Source organism: Oryctolagus cuniculus, chromosome 14 (genome assembly GCF_964237555.1).
Source record: "Oryctolagus cuniculus chromosome 14, mOryCun1.1, whole genome shotgun sequence".
NCBI lineage: Eukaryota > Metazoa > Chordata > Mammalia > Lagomorpha > Leporidae > Oryctolagus > Oryctolagus cuniculus.
Window position 1 is genome coordinate 2,968,862 of NC_091445.1, and position 18,865 is coordinate 2,987,726.

Here is an 18,865-nt window from a genome sequence, read left to right on the forward strand (position 1 = left end):
CTCCCTGCTGCATGGAAACTTCTGGCCTAGTGACTGATGCATACTAGTTGCTCAAGAAATATTTACTGAGTAACTAAATGCGTAAGTTAAACTGGAAATAACCAACATCACACTCTTCCAAGAGCATGTTTTACAACAGATACCGACCAGAAGGGAAACAGCATTTTCTCGAATGGAAGAACTATGAAAAATGCCTGGAAGGCAGAGTGGAGATGAGTTTCCTAAGACGCTGACTGCCTTACAGCTCTCCCGGAGCCATTCTGCATTCTTAACCTCCGTGTATTTAAGGCGAGCAGGGCCAGCATGCCATGTTCTTCTTGCAGGCTGCGAATAATGAAGTGTTTCTTTTTGTCTGTCCTTGCCTCCAGAACATTCCTGGCTTGGTGTAAATCGACTGTAACCACACAAGACATAGCAGGGCAAATGAAAGAAAGAGTCGTGAGGGTTTCCTTTCTATGAGCAGCCGCCTTTGGAGGACACTGTACAGGTCTTCCATGAAACAGACTCCCGGCTGTCCAGTCGTCAGGCTGGGTAACGACCACTCTAGGAAGGGGATTACCTCTCAACGTGGGCCTGAGAACACGGGGCTTCACGCCTCGCTTCCTCAAAGTGTGAGGTCCGCCAACGGTGGAAGGTGCAGGGTTAAGTCGGGGAGTTCGCCCAAGGATGCATCCCAATAAGGACAAGCTGCGAGGCGCCCCATTGCTTTGTGGGACAGTATGAAGGCTTGGCACTGTTTGCTGGAGACAGCCTCACAGCAGCGCAGATCTCCCTGGCTACAGGCTTGCTCACCGGGGCTGCTCAGTGCCCGCCGAGTCAGGCGGCCCCGCTCCCCTGATCACTGGCTGCTCCTTGGTCCCGTGGCTCACAGGCTGAGCCCTCCATGTGCAAAGGCAGAAGGGTGGGTGTCTGAAGTCCGTGACATCCGTCTCAGGCCTGCGGTCCTGCCAGTGGGGTACAGTCGGCGCATTCACTGGAGTAATCTGAGTGTGTGCGCAGGCAGACTCCACCCCACCCTGCCCCCACCTTAGAAGGTCCATTCGCAGAGGAATTTGTGCCTCCTATTTCAGGAAGCAGGGTGAGAGATACCCCTCCGCATTGGGTAGCACAGGGCTCCCATTGGGCACTGACTGTGGGCAAGGCCACGGGGGAGCGATGAGGCAGTGTTGGCCCCAGAAGGCATCAGCTGGATTCCCCTTCACCACAGCTCTGTCCTCAGCACGCAGGTGCTACCTCACAGGAGTCACCTCTGCTGGCCTTGACCCACAGGGCTCCACTGGAGAACAGCAGGACTTCCACACTCATCACAGCTGTAGGCAGCTCTTTCTGCATTAAAAAAAAAAAAAAAAATTCTCTCAAGTAAGGCCTTGGCAGGGCTTCCCGTGACAGAAGGTATCAGAGGCAAGGAAAAGATGTCTACAAGGACTCGGAACAGCAGGAGACTTACATGAAGCTGCTCCCGGCACTTCCTTCCCCAGCACATGGGAGGGACGGCTTCTCTCCTTGTGGATGAAGCACCTGGTCCCTGCTCCCAGGCTCTGCCATGAGCAGGAAGATCCCAAGGTCAGCCTCTTGGTCTATAGAAAAGTCATTAGTTTGTCATCTGCCAGAAGAATATTCCACATACAATCTTTTTCGTTTGTTTATTTGAAAGGCAGTTACAGAGAGGCAGAGACAGAGAGAGAGGTCTTCTATTGGGTGGCCCACTCCCCAGATGGCTGCAGCAGCTGTGCCAATCTGAAGCCAGGAGCCAGGAGCCTCCTCCATGTCTCCCATGTGGGTGCAGGGGCCCAAGGGTTTGGGCCATCCTCTACTGCTTTCCCAGGCCATCACAGAGAGCTGGATCAGAAGTGGAGCAGCCGGGTCTCGAAACAGCATCCATATGGGATGCCAACGCTGCAGGCGGCAGCTGTACCCACTGCACCGCAGCGCCAGCCCCATCCACATTCAATTTCTTTACAAATGATAAATATGCTGGCTTGCCCAGGATATATTTTTTTTGATGTTGCACAAAATAGGATCTGTCAAATAATTTTCACATCCAATGCCTATAACTATGCCATCTCTATAGCAAAGTATATTTTAAGAATAAAATCACAGGCCGGCGCCGCGGCTCACTAGGCTAATCCTCCACCTAGCGGCGCCAGCACACCGGGTTCTAGTCCCGGTCGGGGCGCCGGATTCTGTCCCGGTTGCCCCTCTTCCAGGCCAGCTCTCTGCTGTGGCCAGGGAGTGCAGTGGAGGATGGCCCAGGTGCTTGGGCCCTGCACCCCATGGGAGACCAGGATAAGTACCTGGCTCCTGCCATCGGATCAGCACGGTGCACCTGCCGCAGCGCGCCGGCCGCGGCGGCCATTGGAGGGTGAACCAACGGCAAAGGAAGACCTTTCTCTCTGTCTCTCTCTCTCACTGTCCACTCTGCCTGTCAAAAAATAAAAAAATAAATAAAATAAAAAGAATAAAATCACAGGGCTCAGCACTGTGGTGCAGCAGGTTAAGACCCTGCCTGTAGCACCAGCATCCCATATGGGCCCCTGGCTTCAGCCTGGCCCAGCCCCGGCTGTTGTGACCATTTGGGGAGTGAACCAGCAAACGATAGATCTCTCTCTCTCTCTCTCTCTCTCTCTCTCTCTCTCTCTCTCTGTGTGTGTGTGTTTATGTGTTTCTGCCTTTCAAATAAATCTTTTCAAAAAATGAAATCATAAACTGACATTTGTACTTGGCTATAACACACAGTGTTTATTTCTCGACCAGCTTTGTCAACTCCCTTCAGAGTTAAGTCTGCTTGCATTATCTGAACCAAAGGTTGACTTTACTCTTACATAGACATAATGAAAAAGAATCTCTCTGTTTTGAAAATCCACAATATGAGCTCATTCTTTTGGTATCTGGTCCTACAAGCTTACCTGGACTATTTTGAGTCCAAGCCAATCTTTCCATATTTATTTTATGTATGAAAACACATACACATACATTGGTTACGCGGCTTCCATTATGAAAATCAGTGACTCTGACCGCCCACTGATGTCCTTGGCGTCCTGGGGCCTCTAATGCAAGTGTCCCAAGTGACCAGAGACCTGGCCCATCCTGCTGTGTTCCTGATGAGTAACACAGGGAAATTGATGCTGTCATGATTGACAGTTTGTCTCTTGCTTTGAAGTTCCAAAACAACATGTTCCAAATGCACGCTCATCATCGTTGATGAGCTGGTCAGGTTGCAAAGCAAATTTGTCATTATTTAAATTTGCATTACAAGGTGTCTAAGTTAAACACAGAATACACAAATATGTGACCTGCAGGGTGAAATCACTGTTTGAGGAGAGTTGCTACTAACATGTCAGAGACCGGTCCCACTGAAACAAAGATTGTTCTCCTTAGGAATCAAGACAGCGTTCCAGCTATGGTGATGCACACCGGTCATTTCAAGTTACTGATCTTTATTTTTTTTTCTCTTTTAAAGATTTATTTATTTGAAAGAGAAAGTGAGAGAGATGAGAGAGAAAGAGGTGTTCCATGCATTTGGTTCACTCCCAAAATGGCCACAATGGTCAGGGCAGAGCCAGGCTGAAGCCAGGAGCCAGGAACGCCACCCAGGTCTCCCACATGGGTGACAGGAGCCCAACACTTGGGCCATCTTCTGCTGCCTTCCCAGGTGCATTAGCAGGGAGCTGGATTGGAAGTGGAGCAGCAGGGATTCAAGCCAGTACTCCTAATAGAACGCTGGCATTGCAGGCGGCAGCTTAACCTGCTGCCCCACAACGCCAGCCCCATAAATCACTTGTCTTTAGACCCAGGGGAATCTGATGTCTGGTGCGCTTGGCCTTCGTGGTCCCCTCCGTCCCTACCACATTATGGGTGAAATCTCCTAATACTCTCTCAAAAGCCATTGTCTGGCCTTCCCTCTGACTCTGCCTCCTATTTCTGTAGGCTAAATTTATTGACAATTTGACCCCCAAAACTCCTATTTTCATCCATCTCCATAGTAACTACACATCCAGAAAACTAAAACATTGCACCCAAGACAAAAACATAAGACACGGCTGAGACGAACATGCTTCCTGAGCCAGTCTGGTGGGCTCCATACAAGTCCCGTCACCAGCATCTCTGTACTGGAGCTCACTACACCCTTCAAGCCTCCCCTTCTACGGCATCGACCCAAGGGTGACCAAAAACTATGCATCGTCTCCAGGGCTTGCTTGGAACATGAAGGTAAAGACAGCGATTGCCAGAGAGAACTGCAGAGGGAGGCAAAATCCTGGATCAGCCCGGGCTTCCCCAATGCTCAGCACGCCCCTGCCGACCGCCTCTGCTCCCACCGGCAGTCACATCCTGGCGGTGTGAACTTTGATCCCCGTGTGATGACCTCGCAGGCCTGCACCTTCTCCGGACAAAGGTGACAGCCTGGAGTCCTGGCTGGCGGGCTGAGCAGGTGGGCCATTTCCCCAGCTCCCGCCATCGCGATGCCAGGTGTGGTAACAGCCCAGCCATTACAGCACAAGAGACTTCCGCCGGCTTGCACAAACCACGCGGTCACGTTCTCATCAGCCGGTGATGCGGACAGTTGAAACGCAAACAGCAGTAACCAAGTCCATAAACTGGACCTGATGTTAAGAAAACAAACAAGGCTTTCCCATGTGGAAAAAGAACAAGACTGGCCCAGAACCACAGAGCCTCACAGCTGGAAGGAGACTTGAGGTTGTTCCACTCAACCTGTGAGAAGGCTCTGCACCATTCTTGACAGGAGTCCTGCTGCCGCTCCCTGTTCCTGCACCCCCCTGCAACTGAGCCAGAATTAGGCGGGAACTTCCACGGCTTGACTCTTGTTTGTCTTTGATAGCTTCTAAATCCATTCTGCCAGCAGCCCTATCCTAGTTCAGGCAGCTTTTAAAAATACATGATAATAGAGCCTGGTGTTGTGACATGGTGGGTTAAGCCACTGCCTGTGACGCCAGCATCCCATATGAGCACAGATTCAAGTCTCGACTGCTCCACTTCCCATCCAGCCGCCTGCTAATGTGCCTATGAAGGCAGCAGGAGACGGACCAAGTGCTTGGGTCCCTGGCACCCATGTGTGAGACCCAAATGAAGCTCCTGACTTTGGCCTGGTCCAGCCCTACCCATTGCAGCCATCTGGGGAGAGAACCCATGGATGGAAGAACTCCGTGTCTCTCCCTCTCCCTCTGTAACTCTGCCTTTCAAATAAATAAATATTTTTAAAAATGCATCACAGTAATAACAGCATTCACTGGGTGTTCTCTATGTGTACACATAGTTTTATATAGGAACTGTCCTGTTTGTATAATGATTATGGGCATAAACTCTGGAGCCAGACTGTCTGAGCTGTGGCTCACCCTACCATTTGCCGGCTGTGACCCTGGACAAGTCGAGCAACCCCTCTGTGTGTCAGTGCCTCGGCTGCATGTCAGAGGGCTGATCATCCATATGGTGTCTGTCCTGCAGGTCTGAAGATTAAACACCAGTATCTGCAGAGTGTCTCAAACAAAGCCTTGCCCAGGGAAGGGATGACACACCCTGCTGTGTGACTCCCTGTTATTCTTCCTCTTATGCTCCCATTTCACAGCTGAGAAGACTGAAGTTAGTGACATGATCAAGCAACATAATGGGGATTTTTTTAAATTATTAAATCTGGAATCAGTTGATTAGCAAAGGCATTTGCTATCCCTTGTCTATCTGCTATCTCACCCACCTTTGCACACTTGTCTGTATTTCCACAGATTTGATTACAGGAATCTGTTTCAGTACTGGATTTGCCCAGAGTTTGGAAACAAGGTCATGACTCCTCCAGAAGCAGGACTGCTGTTTCATTGTCCCCACCTCGAGATGGAAATGGGAGTCTGGACAACAGTATGACAAAAGGTACTGAGACCACACAACTGTTCCCAGCCTTAGATTCAATCATTGTGCTCCTGCACACTTATCCTAAGAAGTGAGCACACTTCCACGTCCTCCTTATCTAGTCCCCCCAGAATACTAAGTGTAAATACTAGAGGTAGATCTAGGTAAGTCATGATAAACAAACATGAAGGAAAACTATGTAGAATACTCACTTTGGTATATAGAAGCATAGAAAGAAGTCCATCATGCTAAAAAAGACATCTAGATTGAGGTATCGTGGGGTTATCACTAGTCAGACATGTATGCTTTGTTGAAGGATAAACATAGAGGTCGGCACCTGAAATGCCAGCATCCCTTATGGGTGCTGGTTCGAGTCCCAGTTGTTCCACTTTTGATCCAGCTCGCTGATAAAGTGCCTGGGAAAACAGTAGAAGATGGCGCAAGTGCTTGGACCCCTGCACCCACGTGGGAGGCCCAGAAGAAGCTCCTGGCTTCGGCCTGACCAAGCCCTGGCTGTAGCCATTTGGGGAGTGAACCAGCAGATCGAAGGTGCCTCTCTCTCTCCCTCTCTCTCTCTCTCTCTCTCTCTGCCTTTCTAGTAAATCAATAGAGGATAACGTTAGACACATTAACATATTGCAGCGGAACAAGCGCTGGGGTGCAGTGGGTTAAGTTACCCCTCAGGACGCCTGCATCCCCTATCAGTGCCTGAGAGCGAGTCCCAGCTTCGCTTCCAATCCAGCTTCCTGCTGATGCAGGAGGTGTTTACCAAGTAATTGGGTCCCTGCCACCCATGTGGAAGACCTGGCTGGAATTCTAGTCTCCTGAAGTTGGCCTGACCCAACCCCAGCTGTTGCGGACATTTGGAGAGTGAACCACAAATGGAAGAGCTCTGTGTCTCTCCCTCTTTCTCTCTCTCTCTCACTCTGCTTTTCCAGTAAATAAAAGTTGAAAAGAAAACTTCTGAGCAGCTTGAACATTCCATAATTGGGCAGCTTTATTGAAACAGCACCAGCACGGGCTCGCTCAAAAGTGTTTTAATGCTTCTGTGATAAATACCATCTAGTAGTGAAAAGGAGCTAAGGCTGCGTGTACCAGCAAGCAAATCTGGAGCAGGAGACGCGTTTCAGAACGATACATGCACAGTAACTCCCGCATGTGTGGTTCTGAGAACATGCAAGCACCACACCACAGTGTTGGGGCTGCAGGCACGCGTGTGTGCGTGTGGCTGAGGTTCGAGTGTTTGGGGTGAGTGAAGACTGCCAGGGTTAGGCCCAGGGACTGCTTCTGGGGCTCAGAGGGAGACGTGACCATGAAGGATGTCTTCCTAAGGGGACTGGTGAAGGAGTAAATTACCTCTACCAGAGCTTCTCAGAGAATCTGAGGGGCATATTAAAAACAGGTGTTGGAGTCCCGCCGCTGGGGACCAGATGCAGGGCCCGGGAGGCAGTAGGCTAATCGCGGAGGACAGGTGGAGTGGAGAACGCCTGGGCTTCTCAACATCTCACACGTGCACGAATGACTCAACCAGGCCTTTACTGCTGATCTGTTGCTTTAGCAGTTAAAAAACAAGATTTATAAAATGCTTATCTTAGAGTGTCTACTTATAAAATGACAGAACCTTCCAGCTCTCCAAGGCTGGGTGTCACGGGCTCTCTGCCATCCACGGCGCATGGAGCCTGGCGAGAGTGGGCAGCAGGGCCGTTCAGTGGGTGCACACCCACCTGAGAGTTGCAAAGGTGCTCCCTTGTGGAAGGAGCCATGTGCACCTGCAGCTTTCTCAGTCTCTGGCCTCACACTGAGTGTGCTAGAGGGAAGAGGAGAAGCCAACCTGTTCCATCTCCACCAGGCAAAGTGCTCAGACGTGCAGGGTGCCCAGCCAGAAACCACCCAGGCAGACCCACACTGGCCTCCCACGGCCTTCTGAGTCCTGCCTTGGCCAAGCCCTGGCCTGGGGCTGGCTAAGGGAGGAAGAGGAGCTCAGGAGGGCTGAGGGCAGCCCCCCCACCCTGTGCCACCCACCAGCAACCTGCTCAGCCTCTCTCTCCTCTGTCCCCTCCCTCAGAGCCCTGACTGGGGTTTTTGTCTTGCTTACTGAATCTCCGAGTTTTCTTTTTCTTTTTTTCTAATTTTTTAAAAATATTTCTTTTATTCATGTGAAATACTGAGTTACAGAGAGAGAGAGATCTTCCATCTGCTGATTCCTTCCCCAAATGGCTGTAACAGCCAGGGCTGGCCTGTCGGAAGCCAGGAGCTTCTTCCAAGTCTCCCACGTGGGGTGCGGGGGACCGAGCACTTGGGCCCTCCTCCGCTGCTTCCCCAGGTACATCAGCAGGAAGCTGGATGGGAAGTGGGGCAGTGGGGTCCATATGGGGTGCCGGTGTTGCAGGCGGTGGCTTTACCCACTACGCCACAGCGCCAGCCTCCGGGGTTCTCTTTAGAAGCCAGAGTGCGGCTGGTGGAGCAGAGCATCCTAGCAAAGACAAGGAAGCCAGTGTGGTGGGGACGGGAACAAGGACTAAGTGGAGGGTGGCAGGATGGGGCCGGAGCGGAAGTAACCGAGGAGCCTTTGTGAGCGATTGGTGCTTCTCCGGCAGCGCGGGCCGGCTTCTGGCCAAGACCGCCGCCCCCAGCCCCACGCTGTCCTTCCACCGCGTGTCATCAGCAGGTCCTGGAGGTCAGCCAGGACCCCAGCACGAGAGACCACTGGGGACTGGGAAATCCCACTGGGTCAGAAGGGGTTAAGCGTGGGATTACAAAGAAAGGGGAAGAGACTGGGAAAAAACATACAGCATCGCTGACATTTTTATTAAGAACCCGAGGCTTTTCAGTGGGGGTTGGTCAGTAAAATACTAAGCGTGGGTGAAGGGACTTCGTGTTCTTGGCCAAGGGGGTTTATGTCAGCGCGTGGTACCTCGGGTGCGTGTGTCAGTCGCGGTTCTTTGAAAAGGCTCAGGGAGGAGACGGCGCAATTGTCTCCAGACAATCACAAGCCGTGATTAATCCTGAGCCATCGCAGGCGGATGTGCTTGTAAACAGACGTGGGCAGGAACGCAGGGCGCTGGCTCAGAGCGAGCGCTCTCTGCCTGCTCCACAGCCCCCGTGCCAGAAGCCAGCGCTGAGGCCCAGGAACAGTTTGGATAACACGGACTGTGTTGGTCAAACAGACTTGGAAACAACAAACAGAAATACATCAGGCCGCGCTTCGGCTCCAGGAGCGACCTCCGTGTCAGGGGAAGGTTATTTCAGGCTTGTAAAGGAAGTCCAGCCGCCGAGAGCCAAGAAGGCAAGCCAGGACCCTGGCAAGGAAGGACAGAGTCGCCTTCCGTTTTCCTAACTGTGAAGGGCTTTTGAACAGCAAAGTCCACACTAACGACCCGTGCGTACTGCTGTGTCTCCGGAACTGTGTGCCAGGAATTTGCCGCAGACTTGGTTGTCATTCTGCAGTCATCAGGCAAGAACCAAAGACCAGTCAGACAAGTCTCCAGGGGGACATAAAGAGAAAAAAGTAGAGATAGGTGACGAGACGTGGAGAAGGCAGAGCCTGACCAGAAACGGAAGGCGGCGCCTGTGGAGTGAAAAGCTCAAGGTCCAGTTAGAGACTCAGCGGATCCCTGGACGTCATGAGAAGCTGCACGGACTCTCCATTCTTACTTGGGTACCTACGTGAACGCCTGCCTCAGATCATTCGAGATTAGCAGGACAACAACTATAACTCACACATGAGAGCTTCCGCATCAGGATGTAGAATGATTCAGAGACATTATCTCATTAATCTGTGCCACTCTGAAGAACAGGTGGCAAAACAAGACCTTAACACCAGCACTCCCAAGTCCAGGACTGCTGAGCTAACCACCACACTGAGTTAGACTTGATCTTAGCCAAAAGGCCGAGCAGCGATCCCACCACGTTGAATGGAGGCTGAGGCTCCGTCTGGGCGGATTGTGATTGAGTGATGAAAGCTTCCTCAGGAGTGTCCATGCTCTAGAGCGTTGCTTTGTTGTTTTTGTGTTGTTTTTATTTGTTTGAAAGGCAGAGTTAGGGAGAGACGGGGGGAGAGCTTCTATCTGCTGGTTCATTCCCTTAAATGGCCAAAAGGGCCAGAACGGGGCAGGTCTCAAGTCAGGAGCCAGGAGCTTCCTCCAGGTCTCCCACGTGGGTGCAGAGGCCCAAGCACTTGGGCCATCGTCTGCTGCTTTCCGTCAGGTTAGCACCGTGCTGGATCAGAAGTGTAGCAGCCAGCGCATGAACCAGCGACCATCTGGGATGCTGGCACCACAGGCGGAGGCCTAACCTGGTATGCCACAGTGCTAGCCTCTAGAGCACTGCTTTCTAAGCTGGGCTGTAGGTCAAAGGTCAAGTTCAGGGTGTCTGCCTTCAAGAGCTCTGAAGTCATCTCTTGTGTAATCATTACAGTGCAGACGGCTCCAGCCCAGGGTGTCTCAAGTAAAAATGACACAGTCACACTCGTGTACACGGGACTAAGCCCATTGAAAGAGAGCTCCCAAATGCCTGCAGCAGGCAGGGCTGGGCCAGGCCGGAGCCAGGATCCAGGAACTCCATCCAGATCTCCCTCCTGGGTGGCAGGGACCAAGATGGTTGCTGCTTCCCCCGGTCTGCGTTAGCAGGAAGCTGGAGTCAGGAGCCAGAGGGAGGTGTGAAACCCAGGTACTCTGATGTGAGATGCAGGGTGCGTAAGCAGTGTCTTAGCCATTAGGCCGAACGCCCACCCGAGTTCCATGCTGAGCATGGACGCCACCCTCCCCCAGCTGCTAAGACTGGATTCCAGTGGTGGTGCCCACTGGGTCAGACCCCTGGCTCTGCCACCCTGCTCATTTGCCATGTCATTCATGGTGATGTCAGAGGCTGGCTTGGGGGGACATTAACACACCCCTTTATCACCGTCATTTCACAGCAAATGCGGTCACAACTGGATGAAGCCTTTAAGCCACTTCTGTATATCAGAATTGTAGAGATGCGGCTGCATTCGTCTTTCACAAGCATTCCGAACACTGAGGTTGCCAAGAACCAGCTCTGCCCAGGTCCCTACCCATGCCCAGAGCTGCAGAGCTGGGGTCGTGCTAGCTTGGGCTCAGGTGCAGGCAGGATAGAGTTAGGAAGAGGGCCGCTGCCGCGGCTCACTAGGCTAATCCTCCGCCTTGCGGCGCCGGCACACCGGGTTCTAGTCCCAGTCGGGGCGCCAGATTCTGTCCCAGTTGCCCCTCTTCCAGGCCAGCTCTCTGCTGTGGCCCCGGAGTGCAGTGGAGGATGACCCAAGTGCTTGGGCCCTGCACCCCATGGGAGACCAGGAGAAGTACCTGGCTCCTGCCATCGGATCAGTGCAGTGTGCCAGCTGCAGCGCGCCAGCCGCGGCGGCCATTGGAGGGTGAACCAACGGCAAAGGAAGACCTTTCTCTCTGTCTCTCTCACTGTCCACTCTGCCTGTCAAAAAAAAAAAAAAAAGTTAGGAAGAGAATTCTGGTTTCTCTGCTCCAAGGCTGGGAAAGAGCTTAGCAAAGGACCCAGCATGTAGCTGTCCCTAGACATTCTCAACTCAGCAAAGCTGGAAGTGGGAACTCCAGTAGATGCCTGTGGCACCTTTCAGAAGAAACAGCTAACTCTTAGTGAGCCTCCAACTCCATAGATGCCTTTTGTGACCCACGCCTCCATCAGGGATGCTGTCCCCAGCACAGAGCAGAATGCTCTGCGGACTCACTGCAACACTGGCCATTGAGTCCAGTGTGACCTCACAGACAGGGTAGCTTACCCAAGCTCATGGGCTCCTCTGTGGGGAGGACAGGATTCCAACCCTGCAGGTCTGTGCCTCAGCTGCCGTCTGCGTGGGACGCCACTGTTCTTCTTGCCGCCATGCTCTGGAACCCTGTGCAATAGAATGGCAGCGATGACTCTGGGGGAGGCCCCTCCGCAGCGTCGTGACAATATCTCAGGGCAGTCAGCGTTGGTCGTGGCCCAGCTCCACCACTCAGCCCCGGGGACAGGACAGACCTCCCTCTGCTGACCACCACTCAGCCTCCTCATCCCAGAAATGCTACCGTGGCCTCAGAGCGCCCTCTCGGTCCTAAAACTCAAGGTTCTAAGAAGTGCATGTTCTAAACTAAGGACCCTAGCTTAAATAAGTAGTCTGTAACCATGGAGTTGAACTTGACTGTGCCTTAAAGGAAAACCCGAGTTTGTGTTGTTTTGTAAGGAGCTTTAAAGCGTGAGTTGTTGATAGAATGCAACTTAGACATTACTTCATTTACAGAAGGGAGGCAGAGTTAAGCTCTGGCAGTTGAGTCTGAGCAGGGGTGGGTGTGGTGTGCGGTGCTGGCAGGACACCTGCGTGGACACCAGGGAGTTGGGGAGTGGTGGGAAGCCAGAAGGTAGGAGTGAGACAGGTGGAAGCTGAGGGAAGGGCGGGACCTGCCTGACAGTGACGCCACCAGCGGTCCAATCAGTGTTGTTGCTCAGGGAAGCAAGCTCATGCATCAGTGTGAGTGATTCCAGGCCTGCCCGGCTGGCACCAACCACTCAGCCCTGCTCCGGGCCGGCTGTCCCTCTTCCTCCTCCTCTTCCTCACACTCTTCTGCTTGTGTCCCTGCCTACACGACATCTTAGAGGCAGGGGTCTTGTTTGGGCAGAAATGGGGACAGAAAGGAGTTACAATGAGAATTCTGATGCCTGAAGGCTCTTAAACTTGAGAAACATCAAGAAAAAGGATGCAAGTTGTTGATCATTTCTAAATATCCAGTGGCGTAGCGTCGGACCCTGAAACTGTGGCAGATACTCACAAGCACTTCCTGAGTGTTGCACACTGCTCTAAAGAGACTGTATGTAGCTTGTTTCCCTAACAACCGCGTGAGACAGGAGCTATTCTCTTTCCCGTACAGACGAAGAATCTGGGCACCGAGAAGCTAAATCATTTTACTGCAGTTGGAAGACGCCTGGGGTACAATCTCAGGCTGACAGGTTCCACAGTCACACCGGCTCCCGGCTGCTCCCCTGTGCTGCCGTGACATGGACATGGCTTCCTCTCATAGCAACGAGGATTCCAAGAGCCAGCTTGCATTCACACAGCTGAAGGCATAGACAATAAGAGGCAAGGTCTGCCAGTTTCTAGAACAGTAATTCTTCTGTCTTTTGCTGATCTGATGGGGTTGGGACTTGGTGACATGAGGGGACGTTTGTCTCAAGTTTCTCCTTCTTGCTTTGCATAGGAGCATGGTGGTGTTCCCCGAGCAGCTCTGGGTCTCTCACGGCACACCCTGGGTGGAGCTCACCGCCAGCAGGGAGCTGACACAGCCCGCTGGCCATGCTCTGAGAGAGGCACCCAGCTGTTCATCCTCAAGGACGAGACCAGCTGCCTCCCCAAGCAGAGCTCTTTGCCTTTCTCCAGTTATTTCACACACGCACACAGACACACACACGCACGGACAGGTACACACACATGTGCATGCACAGGATACTGTCTAAGGACCAGCAGTAATGTCCACTGGTAGCATCCTTCCGGGAGAGTGTGTCCACAGAATGAAACCGCCCACCAGGTATCAGCTGCCCGGCATGCAGCCTCAGGTGCACCGTGGAGAGCCTCGTCACGGCTTGGTCACGCTGGCGTCTGTCTGTTGAGCCAGGCCCAAGTTCTGAACTCTCCCAGCATGTTAGCCTGCACCCACACCCGGCCGACTCTGAAACTGCAGGCATTTTTCTGTTCATCAAGATTAGATTCTGCAACAACACGTCTTTTGTCCCTCATGATGATTTCTGCAAGGGAATGACTGCAAACTGGAGGGCTTTTTTTTAATATTTATTTTTATTTACTTTCATGTACTCGAAGGCAAAGCCTCCGAGAGAGGAAGAGAGACAGAAAGAGAAAAAGAAAGATCTTCCATCTGCTCGTTCATTCTTTAGAAGCCTGCAGCAGTAGGGGCTGGGCCAGGCTGAAGAACTCCACCTGGGCCTCCTGGTTGGGTGCAGGGGCCCAGTGCTTGAGCCATCAGTGCCTCCCAGGTTGCATTAGCAGGATGCTAGAAGTAGAAGCAGAGTAGCGGGGCTCGAACTGCTCACCACAGCACCTTCCCCAGTGTGAGGACTGACTGACTTTCTGTGCTGTCTGTGGAAGCCAAGAAGTCAGGGAGTCGAGGTGAAAGGTTTATTCTCCATCATGTGAGAGACCTGGATGAGGTTCTTGGCTCCTGCTTCCCTTGCCCAGCCATGGCCGTTGCAGCTATCTGGGGAGGAAACTAGCAGGTGGAAGAACTCTCTGTCTCTTACTCTGCCTTTTGGATGAAGAAATAAATAAATTTTGTAAAAAAGATTTACTCTCTGATGTTTACTAATGTCACTATTTTTATGTGTCTTGAAAACTTTCAGCATGTTTTGTTTTAATCCAATAAATCGTCCACGTGCACATTGTGTGTGTGTGTGTGTGTGTGTTGGCTGATTTAGTAACATAATCATAAAATGTGCCAAACAAAATCATGTTTAAACTGTTGACTCAGAGGTGATTAAACTTCGCAGTGGGGCTGGGCATTTGGACAGTGATTAAGAGTCAGCATCCTGGGGCTGGCGCTGTGGCAGAGCCGGTAAAGCTGTCGCCTGCAACGCTGGCATCCCGTGTGGATGTCGGCTGCTCCACTTTCAATCCAGCTCCCTGCTAATGGCCTGGGAACGCAGCAGAGGGTGGCCCAAGTGTTTCGGTCCCTTCTTCCCACCTGGGAGACCCAGATGAAGCTCCTGGCTCTCTCTGGCTTTGATCTGGCCCAGCGCTGGCCATTTCAGCCATCTGGGAAATGAACCAGTGGATGGAAGATCTCTCCCTCCTCTCTCTCGGTCCATCTCTCTCTGCAACTCTGACTTTTAAATCAATCAATCAATTTTAAATACATAAAAAGTCTTGCATCCCATATCAAAGCTCCTTGATTCAAGTCCTGGCTCTGCTTCCCACCCAGCGCCCTGCTAATGTGCAGCGTGGGAGGCAGCAGTGCTGGCTCCAGTCTTTGTGTTCCTGCACGCAGGTGGCAGACCTGGGTGGACGTCCGGGCTCTTTACTTGAGCCAGGCCCAGCCCTGGCTCTTGTGGGCATCTGAGGAGGGAACCAGTGTTATCACTGTCTCTGTCTCTCTGCCTTTCAAATGAAAGGTGAAAAAGAATAACAACAAAAACTTGTCGATAAATCCAGAACTCTTTCTTTCGAATGTTTCATTTCCTAATTAGACAGCAAGCATAATCTGAAAAAGTTACTAAACTAATCACCACTGGATGCATTGTGTCAGGGCAGGCTTGTGCTGCAGTAGTTAAGTCCTTGTTTGGGACACCCCCGTCCCATCTCAGAGTACCTGGTTTGAGTCCCAGCTACTCTACTGCCACCCAGCTTCCTGGGAGGCAGCAGACCATGGCCCAAGTACTTGGATCCCTGCCACCCATGCGGCAGACCTGGCCTGACTGAGTTCCTGGCTCCTGGCTTTGGCCTGGCCAAGCCCTGGCTTTGAAAGGCATTTGGTGAGTGATTCAGTGGATGGAAGATCTCTCCCTGTCTGTCTCTCTTTCTCTCTGCCTTTGAAATAAAATTAACACTTTTTTATTTTAAAAATGCATAGGCCTTCTAAAAATGAAACTGCTTTCAGTTATGAGTTGAGAACCTTATTAAAGTTAAATAAATAAAAGATAGGGAGATGCAGTCAAACATTACCTTCCATCTTTCAGCGTAGTAATCCAAATTTAAATTTAAATGAACTTTATTTAAATCAACTCCCTTCTAAATTGTATGCATCAGTGCAATCATTCTGAATAGTAGATGAAGCAGATTCAAGATAAATAATACTCAGAGATTAGGAGGATGAATTAAAAATAAAAAAAGAAACTCCACCTGTTCTAATCAGAGGAACTGTCAGGGAAGAAGTAACCACTTGAGGAAGTCTGTGATACAAACAGTAACTTTGTGACTTCACAGAAGGGACACTGTAGGAAGAAAGCCTTGGCTAACCGTGGTCAAACCAGTCCATCCGGCTCTCCTAGACTTCTGTGTCAATCCATTGTCCCAGGTGTTCCTCAAACCACGTTGTACAAAGAGGTGCACCTAGGAAGAAAGCAAAAGAGATTCGGAGGAAAGTGAACCATCAGTCAGCATCGTGAGAGTTCACCGTTTGCACCTTGTCAGCTCGTGTTTCGGGTTTATAGCCACCTGGAGGTGTGCTCCGGTGGTCCATGCTAAGAAACCGATTGTGAATCCACGTGAAATAGTCACGGAAGTTCTAGCTCAAAAAAAAAAATACCCAGAGGGAAATCGCATTGGCATTAAAGAAGCCACTCTTGGTCGCCCACGGGAATCTAAATCCCTCCTGCGCCACCAGGACAGACACTGTGGATGTTTGCCATTCTTTTATGATCAGCACCAGAATCTCATGCCACTGAATAGCTCCCATTCTGCAGCCTGCCAGGCCCCTTATCTCTGGGGTGGAAGCAGACAGCTTTTGTTCTCTGGGTGTGGCCGGGGAGCAGAGCAGAGCCAGGCAGGATGCACGTGTGAGGCAGAAATGACGGAATGCTGGCCATCCTGTGGGTGTTCTACCCTGGGGTGCCACGCACTCGTTCCCTGCAGTTTGATGTCTGAACCCTGGTTTGCTCTGGGTTGCAATCAGAGCCAGCCGCCCAAGAGGCTGGAGGAGGCCCCTGTGCACCTTGCTCCTAACACTCAGAGCTGCGACCAAGAGGGCACAGTAGCAGACTGGTGCAGGAAATGTAATGGTTTTCCCAGAGCTTTCCCTGGATAGCCATATCAGCATCTCCCAGGAGTGGGTGAGGCCTGCACGGAGCTGCTGGCCACAGGCTCTGCAAGAGGGGCCAGCCACGCTGCAGGTGCGTCTGACATACCCCAAGCTGGAAAACCAGCAAATCAGTCATGCCCCAAAATGACACCCCTTTTTAAAATGTGTCATACAGGGGCCAGCGCTGTGGCATAGCAGGTAAAGTTGCCACCTGAAACACCGGCATCCCAAACAGGCACTGGTTCTTGTCTCAGCTGATCCACTTCTGATCCAGCTCCCTGCTAATGTGCTTGGGAAAGAGCAGAAGATGGCCCAAGTGCTTGGGCCCCTGCACCCATGTGGGAGACCCAGAAGAAGCTCCTGGCTTAGGCCTGGCCCAGCCCCTAGATGTTGTGGCCATTTGGGGAGTGAACCAGTGTATCTCGCCCTCTCCCTCTCCCTCTCCCTTCCCCCTCTCCCTCCTCCCCTCCCCCTCCCCACCCCCTCTCCCCTCCCCCTCCCCCCGTTCGTGTGTGAATGTGTGTGTAACTCTTTCAAATACACACAACAGACATCGTATTTATAGGTACAGCACTGGGGAGGACAGAGGTCAAAACCCCTGCCCGAGACCTATAACTGACGTGGGATAAGCAGTCGGGCAGTTACTTCAGGCGAGCTGGAATTCTTGTACCCCTGCAATGCAACGCTGTCTCTTTAACTGGCGATTTGATATGCCCACCTTCCCAGGATGCACCTGTCACTTCCAGGACCAGGGCGTGTGCTCACAGCCTCCCCACCCCTGCCACGTTTGCATATCCAACTGGGGCACCATACCCTAGCCTTACAAAAAGAGGTGGAAGGTGGGAGAGAGCTCTCTCCGCGCTGGGCCTTGGTCAGGGTGCCTATCTCATTGGTTAGGGGTACAGCCCATTTCTGCCGTTCCATTGCAGAACGCACTGGGACGTGCCACTCTCTGCTGTCTTGCGCTGCTGAGCCAGGTGGACCCTCCCAATTATAGACACCATTTTCTGGGTATTTTTTTTCTCTCTAGTTTATGGGCAGTTATGTTGGGGATCACTTATGTTGGGGATCTCTCAGTGTGGGCCCCCCACACTTGTGTGTGAATGTCTGTTTATACCAGTCTCCACTTAGTACTTCTGTCACCGCAGGAGGCAAGAACCTGGATGGGAAATCAGTGTATTCACTGCCCACTTCACAACCATCGGCCAAGGCCTCTGGGGAACAGCCTCCTGGATCAAGGCAGGCATCCCTCTGACTTCTACGGTCCTTGCTGCCCCAAGACAGCACCAGCGTGACCCTGGAGGAGAAGCCGGACATCTAGGGTGTGGGTCAGCTGCCTTCCTGTTGTGTGGGGTGTCCAGGGTGGCTGATGTCGGCTTCTTTCCACTGTGACCAGGCTCAACTGACCTGCGGCCACGGCGCCTGGTCCCTCCCAGCTCCAGCCTTTCACTTGGCCTGTGGGGTCTGGTGCCAGAGGGGGATGTGGAGGGCTGGCCGGGGCCCACTGGGAGCAGCTCAGTCTCATGCTTCCTCCAGCAAGGCCACTGTGCCCTCTCCTCCTCCTCCTCTTCCTGCTTCGGCCACGACCCGGGTGAAGTCTAAGGCCAGCTAATGCCTTTCCAGCAACCCCCCCCAGACCTGAGCTCTGAGCAGGAAGCTGGAACTGCATGGAGTGTGCAGCCGGAGCCCCCCTCTGAGGGCTGACCCTGGAGTCAGGGCTGCTCCCCACCCTTTCCTATCAGCCTGGCCAGCTGGAGGCGGGCAGCCTGCCAAAATGACGTATATTCATGACAGGGCTTGGGGGATGAGTGACGCTTAGGGTGTTTCTCAGAGTGGGAGGAGGGTGAGACAGGCGCCGTGTGTGCAGAGACTGGGCTCGTCCCAGGTCTCCCAACAAAGCCCCAGAGATCAGGAGTTGCCCCAGACACAAGGAAGCAATCCCAGCGCCCACGCCTGACCCTGGCTGTGGCACTGGGGCTGCAGAGACAAAAGCACAGCCAGATTGGGCCCTGAGCCAGCCAGGGGCCCAGGAAAAACAAAAGGATCCTTCCTGGGAGGGCAGGGGCGGAACCCAACACAGAGACAGCTGCAGAGGCAGCACGGGCCCCAGGGAGAGGACACTTTCTGTGTTTGTCCACTGAGGAGGTCCGGGGAGGAAGTGAAGGTGGCAGGGATGGGCCCTCCCACCCGGGGATGGGCCCTCCCACCCCCCCATCACCTGTCCCAGTGACACTGCGGGTACAAGG

The 18,865-nt window shown here is 52.5% G+C and overlaps 1 long non-coding RNA gene across 2 annotated transcripts in view; it reads left to right on the forward strand.

Annotated features, from left to right (window-relative positions):
* The window catches only part of LOC127492798 (uncharacterized), a 24,094-nt gene extending 9,826 nt beyond the window's left edge, over positions 1-14,268 (forward strand). The window contains exons 3-4 of one of the 2 annotated variants that reach the window (XR_007922574.2): positions 5,736-5,877; positions 6,257-14,268. This is a non-coding gene — a long non-coding RNA (uncharacterized lncRNA). The remainder of the gene's footprint in view (positions 1-5,735; positions 5,878-6,256) is intronic. The other variant, XR_011381836.1, reaches the window with a different exon arrangement.
* Positions 14,269-18,865: the final 4,597 nt, after the last annotated feature.